This window comes from Nicotiana tabacum, chromosome 1, assembly GCF_000715075.1.
Source record: "Nicotiana tabacum cultivar K326 chromosome 1, ASM71507v2, whole genome shotgun sequence".
NCBI classification, from domain to species: Eukaryota; Viridiplantae; Streptophyta; class Magnoliopsida; order Solanales; family Solanaceae; genus Nicotiana; species Nicotiana tabacum.
In genome coordinates, this window is record NC_134080.1 from 4,843,983 (window position 1) to 4,857,205 (window position 13,223).

At 35.6% G+C, this 13,223-nt stretch overlaps 1 pseudogene; it reads left to right on the forward strand.

Annotated features, from left to right (window-relative positions):
• Window positions 1-447: 447 nt before the first annotated feature.
• On the forward strand, window positions 448-1,606 carry LOC107800628 (uncharacterized; annotated as a pseudogene).
• Window positions 1,607-13,223: the final 11,617 nt, after the last annotated feature.

The following is a 13,223-nucleotide window of genomic DNA, read 5'->3' on the forward strand; positions in this document are numbered from 1 at the left end:
TTTCGGAACCAATTTTCATGTTATGTTATAATATATGTTCTATATAGCAGCACTTTGCTATAACATCTAAAAATATTCGGAACAAACGAGACTGTTATAGTGAAGTTTGACTGTATTGGAGTATTCGAACCTAGATAAATAATGCAACATAACGATAAAACACCGAGGAAAAGAATGTCGGACATATAATTAGAACTAGTTAATTTGCCGCGCTACGCACGATCATTTATAAAAACTGAAAAAATAATTTAAATAATTATATAATTTTTATGATTAAAAGAATTAGACGTTACTCTATGATGATTTTATCTTGTCTATTCTCCAACCGTAATAATTAATGTTATAATTTTATATTATTTAAGAATTTCCAAAACAAAGAAGATATGTGAAATAAAAAAAATACAAAACAAATAAATTTGCACCTTTTCCATTTTGTGTTACCGATGACATGTAAAAATTCATGGTATTTAAAATGCGTTTCAAAATCCGTAAATGCAAAAATAAAAATTCCTAGTTCCATTCGGATTGTGAATTCACCTCTATAAAACCCATCCACTCCCTGTCCATTGTGCTTTATATTTCTCTTCGTTTCTATGCTTTCGAGCTTCCATACCCATTGTAATTTCTCCAATGGATTCCAAATCAGACCCGACCCGAGTCAAATTCCGAAGACCTATACAAGTAAAGGTGAAATCTCCGGCACCAATTCAAATCACCGCCGAGCAAATCCTCCGGGAGGCAAGGGAATCTCACGAATCAGAAATCCAACTACCGCCGAAGCAGAAAATCGCCGACTCAACTGAACTCGCCGATTACCGAAATCGCAAGCGCAAGGAATTCGAAGGCCAAACAACAAGAATTCGATAGTCAAATACGCAAAATGGGAAGAAAATCAAAAGGATTTCAAACGAGCTCGTTCAATTTACGAACGTGCCATAGAATTAAACTATCGTGACCATACAATATGGTTAAAATACGCTGAATTTGAGATGAAAAATAAGTTCATTAACCATGCACGTAACGTATGGGACAGGGCAGTAAACCTATTGCCCAAAGTTGATCAATTATGGCACAAATATACATTCACATGGAAGAGATGTTACGGAATGTTAATCTCTGACGTAATTTTTTTGAAAGGTGGATGACGTGGCAGCCTGATAAACATAAGTTGGTTTTCACACATTAAGTTCGAATTAAGGTACAATGAAGTAGAAAGAGAACGTGCTATTTTTGAGAGATTGGTAGAGTGTCATTGTAACGTTAATTCGTGGATTTCGTATGCCAATTTTGAAATAAAGAATGGAGGAATAGGTAACGCTAGATACTGTTACGAGAGAGCGGTGGATAGTTGGTAGACGATGAAAAAGTCAAAAAATTGTACTAGGCGTTCGCGGAGTTTGAAGAAAGGTGTAAGGAAATTGAGAGAACGAGGTGTATATATAAATTTGCACTTGATCATATAGATAAAGATCGAGTTGAAAATTTGTACGAAAAATTCGTTACTTTTGAGAAGCGGTATGGTGATAGGGAAAGTATTGAAGATGCTATAGTTGAAAAAAGGAGGTTTAAATATGAAAATGAAGTGAGGAAAAATTCAATGAATTAGTCAAGCAAGATTAATTCTTGGACAAGCAATTGGAAAGGCTCCTAAAGACAAGATTTTTAAGAAGTATATTGAAATGGAACTTCAACTTGGTAATGTAGATCGTTGTCGAAAGCTATATGAGAAGTACTTGGAATTGTCGCCAAAAAAATTGCTACGGTTGGAGCAAATTTATAGAGTTAGGGCTCGTTTGATACGAGAGATAAGAGATAATTAATTCCAGGATTAAATTTTAGATGAGTTAATTCAATGTTTGGTTGGGATAGAATCGTGGAATAATTAATCCCAGGATTAGTTATCCCGGGGTTGTAGTATTTTTTTTTAATCTTAACTAATCCCGAAAATCATAAGATAACTTGTTTACCGACCAAACAACCCTTTGAAAGGTCATTGTGTGAGACTGATCTAGCCAAGGCTATTTTTGAGCTTGAAGTTAACATAAATAGCTCTTGTGTGGCATTATGAGTCCTAAAATTTCCTCTTTTCTTAACTCTGATGATCAAGTTTTTGCTTTAAAAATACTAGGAAGAAAAAAATTATACTTCTGTTATATATACTATCCTAAAGTAGCATGTACACAGTGGTTTTTTTTTCCTTCTAATTTTCAAATTGTGTAATTTTGGATGAAAAATTCATATCGTGTGTAATTTTAAAAAATATGCAAAACACATATGTGAATACGATTTACATTTGTTCTAAATTAACTGAGGTTGAGAAATATCGTTGGATCAAATAGAAATTACAATTTATAAATCATATTTCAAAGATGCAACATATAAATCGCATTTATGAAATACAACTTAAAATTCTGAATTTACTTTATGATCCCAACATAAATATCAAATCTTATGCACGTATTGTGTATTTCTAATGCTAACATGAAACCAAATTAATTCAAATCTCTTGTCATCTCAATTCCCCTCCAATACAAACTTCATATCAACTGGGGTAACACAAGAATTCTAGATTCATCTCCAACCAAATAATAACAAATACCCAAATGCTAAAGAGTACAACTTTCTCTTCCAAATGGAAGAGAAAATAACAGAAATATCATTCAAAGAAGAATGTATTTTCTCCCTAGCTTGAACTTGAAATTAGAACTTTTATAACAGAAATATATGAATTCAATATACTTTGTATGGACCTTTATGTCATTTTTGTTAGTTACCTGCACTATGCACCTACCGAGATTTTGGTTGCAGTTATTGAATGAAAACTAGTGCTATATTTTTGTATTCATGGTACACTATTAAATGTGCATGGTCCTTCCTTAGAAAATGGGTAAGCGGTGTATTTGTTGCGGAAGGTCAAATGTATAGAGTGTGAATAAGTCACAACTACTATACCAAAAATTATGACAACCACCAAATAATAAATAAGACAATAAAGCAATAATAAAGGGAACACCAGAATTTACGAGGTTCGGCTAATTTTGCCTACTCCTCGGACACAACCAAATATTTTATTCCACTCCAAAAATACAAGTGAAATAATACTAAAGAGAGAAGATACAAATGCCTTAAACAGATGAGAAGGCAAATGAGAGGTGTGTTTCAATCCTAAACATTAGGCCTTCTTTTATAGGGGAAAAATCCCTTCCAAACTTAACTCCCAACCAATGTGGGACTTTGGCATTTTGCCAAACTTCAACAAATCTCCACCTTGGCAAAATTCCACATTTTCAATTCTCTCTCAATAACAAATTTTGGTTGTGTCTTCATCTTCAATCTTCAGTGTTCAACAATGTTGATCAAATCCAAACAATGTTGAAACTTGACCGCAGTCACCACCTTTGTCAGCATATCAGCAGGATTCTCTGTAGTATGAATTTTCTTCACCGTGACTCCACCTTCTTCTATGATTTCTCGTACGAAATGATACCGAACATCAATGTGCTTCGTCCTTGCATGATAAACTTGGTTCTTCGCTAATTGAATAACACTTTGACTATCACAAAAAATTGTGATACCTTTTTGTTCAACACCAAGCTCCTTTAGCAATCCTTGAAGCCAAATTGCCTCTTTCACAGCATCTGTAATAGCCATGTACTCTGCCTCTGTTGTAGACAAAGCAACTGTTGACTGCAAAGTAGACTTCCAACTAACTGGTGCCTTTGCAAAAGTAAACACATAACCAGTAGTTGATCTTCGTTTGTCCATATCACCCGCAAAATCTGAGTCACAATATCCAACTACAGACTGATTGTCTTCCTGCTCAAAAACTAACCCGACATCTACAGTATTATGAATATACCGTAGAATCCACTTCACAGCTTGCCAATGCTCCTTCCCTGGATTGTGCATATATCTGCTAATAACTCCAACAGCTTGTGAAATGTCAGGCCTTGTGCAAACCATTGCATACATCAAGCTACCAACAACATTTGCGTATGGTACCTTTGACATATACTCTCGTTCAGCTTCATCCATTGGCGACATAGTAGTACTTAGCTTAAAATGGGAAGCAAGTGGAGTACTAACTGGCTTAGTCTTATCATCTATGCCAAAACGTTGAAGTACTCTCTTCAAATATTCCTTTTGAGATAAACAGAGTTTCTTTGAATGTCTATCTCTAATTATCTCCATGCCAAGAATTTTCTTTGCCTCACCCAAATCCTTCATCTCGAACTCCTTCTTCAGTTGAATCTTCAACTTATCAATTTCTTCCGAATTCTTGGAAGCTATCAACATATCATCAACATATAGGAGAAGATATACAAAGGAACCATCTTTAAGCTTGTGTAAATACACACAATGATCGTATTTGCTTCTCTTGTACCCTTGCTGCAACATAAACTCGTCAAATCGCTTGTACCATTGTCTAGAAGATTGTTTCAATCCGTACAACGATTTTTCAAGTTTGCACACCATATTTTCTTTTCCAGCAACTTTGAATCCTTCTGGCTGAGTCATGTAGATTTCCTCCTCCAAGTTTCCATGTAAAAACGCAGTTTTTACATCCATCTGAACTAGTTCCAAATCCAATTGTGCTACCAAAGCCAACATAATTCTAATGGAGGAATGTTTTACAACTGGAGAAAACACTTCATTGTAATCAATTCCCTCCTTTTGAGCATATCCTTTGGCCACCAATCTTGCTTTGTAGCGAACATCTACTTGGTTAGGAAATCCTTCCTTCTTTGCAAATACCCATTTGCACCCAATTGCTTTCTTCCCTTCGGGAGATTGGCCAATCTCCATGTATGATTCTGATGAAGGGACTGTATTTCATCATTCATGGCAATCCTCCACTTATCTTCTTCTGAACTTTGGACAGCGTCTTTATAAGTAGTAGGAACATCATCAGCTACAATTGAGGTTGCACAAGCAACCGTCTCTATGAGACGAACAGGTTTCGTTATTGTTCTTTTTGGCCTGCTGGTTGCTATTGATTCAAGTTGTTGTTGAGATTCCTGAGTTGGAATCTCCTCTACTGGCTCTCCTTCCAGAGGGTAATCTTCATTTGTTTCCTCCTCTGCTTCTTGTGTAGGAAAAATAAATTTTCCCTCAAACTCCACCTTCTTAGAAGCACCTTCATTTTGTTTGGTATCTTCTGTTACCTTATTTACCATAGCAAATTCATCAAAGGTAACATCTCTGCTGAATATTACTTTCTTTGTCATAGGGCACCATAAGCGATATCCTTTGACTCCAGAAGTAATTCCCATAAAAATAGCCTTCTTTGCCCTTGGATCCAATTTTGACTCCGTCACATGATAATATGCAGTTGAGCCAAACACGTGCAAAGAGTTATAATCTACAGCAAGTTTTCCGTACCATTTTTCAAATGGTGTTTTGCCATCAATAGCAGCAGATGGTAGACGATTAATGAGGTGACATGCATATGTAATTGCCTCAGCCCAAAATTCTTTGCCCAAGCCAGCATTGGACAACATACACCGTACCTTCTCCAGCAAGGTCCGGTTCATACGTTCTGCCACTCCATTCTGTTGTGGTGTATGTCTAACAGTGAAGTGTCGGACGATGCCATCATTTTCACAGACCTTATTGAAATGATCATTTTTGTATTCACCTCCATTGTCTGTGCGAATACACTTGATCCTCCTGCCTGTTTGATTCTCCACCATCGTCTTCCATTTGAGAAAAATTTCCAGCACTTCATCTTTGTTTTTCATTGTATACACCCACATTCTTCGAGAAAAATCATCAACAAAGGTTACAAAATAGTGCTTCCCACCCAATGAAGGTGTTTTGGAAGGACCCCAAACATCAGAGTGTACATAATCCAAAATGCCTTTAGTATTATGGATCGCTGTACCAAATTTAACCCTTGTCTGTTTCCCTTTGACACAATGCTCACAAAACTCCAAGTTGCAAGCCTTTACTCCTTTTAACAATCCTTGATCTGATAGAGTTTTCAAGGATTTTCCTCCAGCATGTCCCAAGCGCATGTGCCATAGCTTGGTTGCTTCTGCCTCTTTGTCGTCACTGGATGTTACTGTCGCTGTCCCAATAACTGTACTGCCACGATAGCGGTACATATTATTATTCTTCCGATTAGCCTTCATTACCACTAGTGCACCGGAGCATACTCTCATCACTCCATTTTCTGCAATGATTTTGAACCCTTTTGATTCTAGGGCTCCCACAGAGATGAGATTCTTCTTCAAATCCGGTACATATCGAACATCTATCAATGTTCTGATCATTCCATCATGGTTCCTTAATCGTATTGAACCAATGCCATATGAGGTAAGAGGGCTGTTATCCGCTGTGTGGATGACTCCATATTCTCCTTCTTGAAATTCCATGAACCAGTCCCTGTTGGGACATATATGATAGCTACAAGCCGAGTCCATCAACCATATGTCTGATGATGTTGATGACTCTGTTGTAACTAATGAGAAGTCTGAATCATCACAATCAGCTACATTTGAATCCATAATGGCCTTTCCATTGTTATGTTTGGCCTTATTCTTCAACTTCGGACAGTCTTTCTTCCAGTGCCCTTTTTCTCGACAAAAGGCACATTCATCTTTGCTGGGTCTGGATCTTGACTTGGATCTTCCCTTCTTTGTCCTCGTTTGATTTTGAGGACGACCCCTCACAAACAGTGCTTCTCCTTCTCCGCCCTTCTGTTTTTCTCGCTTTCTTTGTTCATAGTTGTACAAAGCTGAACAAACTTCTCTGAGAGAAATTTCGTCATTTCCATGGAGTAGAGTAGTTTCAAGGTGCTCGTACTCATCAGGAAGTGACGCCAACAACATTAAGGCCAAGTCACCATCATCATAAGTTGTATCCATATTTTGCAAATCTGTGACCAACTTATTGAAACTGGTGATATGTTCATTCATCGTGGTACCAGGAACATAGGTGAAGTGAAACAGTCTCTTCTTCATGTACAATTTATTTTGAATGTTTTTCTTCAAAAATTTATCCTCCAGTGCTTTCCATAATTTACTTGCAGAAGTTTCCTTTGTGTATGGATATTTCTGCTCTCTAGCAAGGTAGGATCGAATGGTACCGCAAGCAACACGGTTGATAATTCTCCAATCTTCTTCTCCAATAACATCTGGTTTCTTTTCTTCAATGGCCAGATCTAGCCCTTGTTGAAAAAGAACATCTAGAACCTCGCCTTGCCACATCCCAAAATGTCCGGACCCGTCAAAAATTTCTACCGCAAATTTCGCATTTGACACAATTCTTGTCATAAGCGAAGATGCCAATGATGACGTATTGTTGACACTTGATGTAGATTCTTCTTGTTTATTGTCCCCCATATTTGACACAAATATTATTTAATAGCTGACGACACAAATCAAGATTATTTCCTTTCTGATGTAGAAGATCAGACTAAGCTGCAACTACAGAGCATACTCAGACAGAACCTTGACTCAGTTACCAAGATAAATCTTTTCTGATGTGGAAGATCAGACTATGCTGCAACCACAGAGCATACTTAGACAGTACCTTGGCTCTAATACCAATTGTTGCGGAAGCCAAATGTATAGAGTGTGAATAAGTCACAACTACTATACCAAAAATTATGACAACCACCAAATAATAAATAAGACAATAAAGCAATAATAAAGGGAACACCAGAATTTACGAGGTTCGGCTAATTTTGCCTACTCCTCGGACACAACCAAATATTTTATTCCACTCCAAAAATACAAGTGAAATAATACTAAAGAGAGAAGATACAAATGTCTTAAACAGATGAGAAGGCAAATGAGAGGTGTGTTTCAATCCTAAACATTAGGCCTTCTTTTATAGGGGAAAAATCCCTTCCAAACTTAACTCCCAACCAATGTGGGACTTTGGCATTTTGCCAAACTTCAACAGTATTGTGGTGATCCTAAATTAGGGCATGACTTGTTATATCGGTGATTTCTAGTCATCAACGATGAATAACAATCTCTAACATAACCTCCTGCTTTACAACAACCCAGTATAATCCCACTTAGTGGGGTCTGGGGAGGGTAGTGTGTACGCAGACCTTGCCCCTACCCTGGGGTAGAGAGGCTGTTTCCAAATAGACCCCCGACATCCTTCCCTCCAAGAACTTCCCACCTTGCTCTCGGGGAGACTCGAACTCACAACCTCTTGGTTGGAAGCGGATGTTGCTTACCATCAGAGCAACCCCTCTTGTCCACATATCTGAAAGACAACCTCCTGCTTTGTTAAAGTAAATATCTGGAAGACAAATATCAGTGACTTTGTCGAACAGAAGCAAATGAAGTCAGCTAGAAAGTGGAGTAGAAATCTGATTTAGCACCATGTTGTTTAGTGACAGTTGGATAGCATCAGCCATTTGATAAACAATGTGTACGGCCGTTAGACTAGGAGCTAATGCCAGCAGTTTTGAAAAATTTACAGGCCATGCATTTTTCATGCTGAGATCTTGATATCCAAAAGCAATACAATGCATTAGAATATTGGATGTATTGCTATTCAAAAAAAGTTCTATACTTTACATGTTGTGTGATTCTGGCAGTAATGCATCAGATTAAAAATATAAAAAAAAAACTGTGCTATGCCTCGTAGCAAGGAATTGAAGAAACAATATTATGGAGTTTAAGTCCTCTTATTAACAGTGAAGATTTTTATTATTTACACAAATGAGCCGAGGGTCTATCGGAAACAGCCTCCCTATCTTTATAAGGTAGGGGTAAGGTCTGCGTACACACTACCCTCTCCAGACCCCATTTACGGGAATACACCGGGTTCGTTGTTGTTGTTGTTACATAAATTTGCACGCACTCGGCTCTTTAAGGTTCATAATCTTTATCTTCATTTTAGTGGAAATGTTTTAAGTGACACTGGCAACAATGATGGTTCTTCATTTGGTAAACAAAAGACAAGATCTAGTCAAGATTAGATTGTGATAAAAAGAAGTCTTTTGCTCATGACATTTCCAGAAATACAGCAGTGTCTATTAGGCACTATGATGACAATAAGTCGGAGGGAAGTGTGATTTTCAACTTTCTTTTAGAAGATGTGATTTATACAAAGTTAATGAGATTAATGATTGAGAGTTCTTTAGATTAAGATAATGATCCATGCAGTGATAAGAATTAATATGGATATGTTAATCAAAAGAACTAGAGAAGGTAGACGTTGTATGAATACAGTTAGGTGCACTATATATATCAGCAACAAATTTCTACAAGCATATCTTCCAAGGGTCTTTCTTTTACCAAGAGTCAGCAAGTGAGTCAATCTGATAAATTCGAAAAAAAATTAATTACAACCTGGCCTTTCTAATTGTAACTTTATTCGCCTGATTACTCAACTGCTGCTTCACCTTTGGGGGTCGTTTCGTAGGATGCATTAGATAAAATAATGTTTGCATTAACTTTGTATATTAATAATACCTTGTTTGATAGATATTTTGAACCTATGTATTAGTTATGCAAGTATTAGTTATACATTCTATTTGGTATTATCCTATGCATAACTAATTCATAGAAAACCATGGTATTAGCAATGCAATGAGTTTTAATGCATGCATTAGCTTAGTTAAAGATAAAATTGTCCTTCAAAATTTATGCTTGATTAAAATATGCTAGTTATTATATTAATGCAAGTTTAAAATAATTCAAATAGTGAGAAACACAATTATATCTTTAGTAAATAAATAAATACTTAGCATATTTCCTTTTTTATAAATAAATATTTAGTTCTACTTTTTAACTTTTTCATGTAAAAATATTTCTTAACATATGTTTCTTTTAAAAAGTTTGAGTGATGGACTAGTTTTGAGAGTATTTTTGTAAACAAATAATTCTTTTAGAAATTGTGCAATGCTTTAATACATCAAACCAAATAATAGAGAAGAAATGCATAACTAATGCAAGCATTACTAATACACCATATTCAGCATTATTCTCATGCACCATACCAAACGACCCTTTATAGTATAACCATAAAGCAAGTACTGTTGGAAAAGTAAGAATTCCAATCATGTATTTATTTATCTAGATAAAGCACGATAACTATATTTCTTCCTATGGCATAACTTGTTGATTCGCCGTTCATTTTATAGATATATTCACAAATAGCGACACCAATTTGTTTGGGATTGAGTATAGCCGTCAAAATGGGTTTTGCCCGTGAGGCCAGCCCAACCCAACCCGCTACTTGGGTAGGATTGAGTTGGGATTTTTTTAGCCTATTTAAAATTGAGGCTTATAAGCCCGGTCCAAGTCAGTCCGCTGGCCCTTGAGGCTTGACCGAGGCTGGGCAGGCCCGTGAACCAAAAATTAATTAAATTTGAATTTAAATATTTTAAAAAAGTAAAAACTAAAAAAATATTAACTATAATCCTCATTTTCCAACCTTAGATTGCTCATTTATCCTTTCATATCAACTATAATTTATATTTTTGACATGCATGTAGTATGACAAGATTAGTTTTTCTTTTGCTTAATTAACAACGAACTAGGAAAGTTTTAAGTGGCCAATAATAATTTTTTTCAAAAGAAAATATTACTTTAAGTGGCCAATAATCAGTTTGGTTACTTTAATATATTATTAGTTATTAAATTACTTTTCAATATAGAAAAAGATCAAGTTTTACTACCCAAAGAAAATTGACAACACTAGCAAATTTCATGAATTTTAAAATTTTATGGACTATAGTTATGAAATCAACAAATAATGTTAAACCTAAAATAAAAAACCTTAACATATAAACTTATTGAAGCAATTCCGGAACCTAAGGAAAGTGAAAGAAAAGTACTTAAAAAATATTCGTGTAACGTTGAAAATAGGAGAGCTAGAGATATAGAAAATTTGTATTTCAATTACGAGATTCCTTATCAAATATCAAGATTCTTGTACACTCTAAATAAACAGAAGTCGTTCATATGATTAGGAGATTATGCCACGAAAAAATATCTAGAGATTTGAAAAAATATTTTTTTTCTAAAAAATTGAAGGGCCGAGCCGGCCCGCGACCCTCTTAGGGCTGGGCTAGGTTGGTCATTTTAAGGACTATATAGATGAAGGATCGACCCGTCCTAGCCCACGAAATTTAAAAGCCCATAAAACTTTGGCTGGGTTGGGCTAGGCTAGCCCATTTTGACAGCTCTAGGATTGAAGTGTCGTTGTTGTGTATCCTTTTAATGTGTCTTTTTGGTCAGCAGAAAAAGGATCTACAACTCACAGTTGATAAAAATGTACTTGTATTTTTAATACTAAATTTTGTGTGCATATTGAAATTGAATGAACAATGAGATCGCGTACTTAATTGCGGTGCAAGGGCCTTAGTATTACACGTCATTGATCTGATTGTTTGTTACTACAAATTTCTTACTAAATAAGTTAGTCATGTGAATTTGAGATCGACATTTAGTTGTCAAAAGTTCTTCAAAATAGAAGTGTAATTCTCTAATCGTCATGATGTGAAATTTTTTATTTTGTGCCTCACACAACTGATACTAGCTAGTTGTGTGAGGCTTTGTTTTGTCTCACAACAAAGTGAACCTAATTCTAACATATTTGGATCCACAAAACCTTGGGTCTACTTTGTTGTGGGACAAAACAAAGCCTCACACAACTAGTGTCATTTGTGTGACGCATATAGTAAAGTTTTTCCTCTCTGACGTCCTAATAGAATGTCTTCTTGGGTCGTATGCAGCAATTTGGACTCGACCAAGGATAAGCAGTTCTCATGCACCTGAGACTGACATGGGTTGTGATCAGTGGCGAAGCCACATATTGATAAGGGTGGTCAACTGATCACCCTTCGTCGAAAAATTACACTGTTTACATAGGTAAAATATTATATTTTCGAAGTATATAACACATATTTAACACCCTTTGTCGGAATTTTTTTCACTTCTTTTAAATTTGAACATCCTTAAAGAAATTCCTAACTTCGCCACTGGTTGTGATTCAACTGAAAATGGGCGCGGTTAATCAGGAGGCGAAGGTATTGCACTTGTATGGATATTTGTGACATCTGTAACAGTTACCAATTACTATGCCTAAGCTATTCAATATTTTGGTTACAATTGAGTGACAATACGTGCGCTATGCACTTATTAAAAATATGCAATATTTGTGCTATGCTCAAGCTTTTACTTATCGCGTGGAGTGAGGGATTTTTATCATTAGCCCCAAAACAAATAATCCAAGACGCGATAGATGTAGTTATTAGCAAGTACTAGCAACTATCTTTTTACATACAAAAATAGAGGGGGATTTGCATCTATACCCGTTTTTTAGATCACGTTTCAACTTGTGTCCGCTTTGGAAAAAAATTTGCAAGCGTACCTGCTTTTTCGCGTAACTTCAGGATACGAGGCTGAAGTAGCAAAGACAATCACGCAAAATTTCAGCATTCTAGTAAACGGGCCTGAAGTAGCAAGTGTGCTGAAGTTTTTATTTGTAATTGCTGAACTTAAGCATAGTAGTTAAAGTTTTATTCTCTATTTGCTGAAATTTTTGTTTGTAATTGCTGAACTTAAGCATAGTAGCTGAAATTTTGTTCTCTATTTGCTGAAGTTTTTGTTTGTAATTGCACTAAATAAGCTGAAGTTTTTTGTTCTGGATTCATTAGTTTTGTCATTAAGTTTTTTCAAAAATTTCAGCAGAAGATGCAACACTAAATAAGCTGAAGTTTTTTTGTCCTGGATAAGCTTTTTCAAAAATTTCAGCAGAGATGTTGAAGTTATTTAGTTCATTTGTAAAAACTTCAGCACTATATAAACTAAAGTTTTTGAAAAAGCTTTCTAATATACTAGCCAGATTGAAACACTAGTAACTCATGGTTCAATTTTCTTAACACAAGATTATTATGGTGTCTGTACCCTGCTGGTGTAGAAGCTATATTGTAAAAATAAATAAAGGATGAGCAACTGAGAAAGGGAAAGATACAATACAGAAAGCAAAAAGAAGAAGAAAGAGAGAGCGAGAAGCTTCATAAAACCCTCGTAAACTTGATATACGAGTCATTAGGATTCAACATATATCTGTATTACTGTATATTCATAGCAACACCAACAACAGCAGAAGAAAGAAGAAGAAGAAGAAAACGAAAGAGGAGAAAATGGGCTGAAATTGTTTAAAAGTGGGTACAAATTAAAATTTTTTAAAAAATGAGTATATATTAAATGGAGACGACCAAATAAGGCGCCCCGTGCAATTTT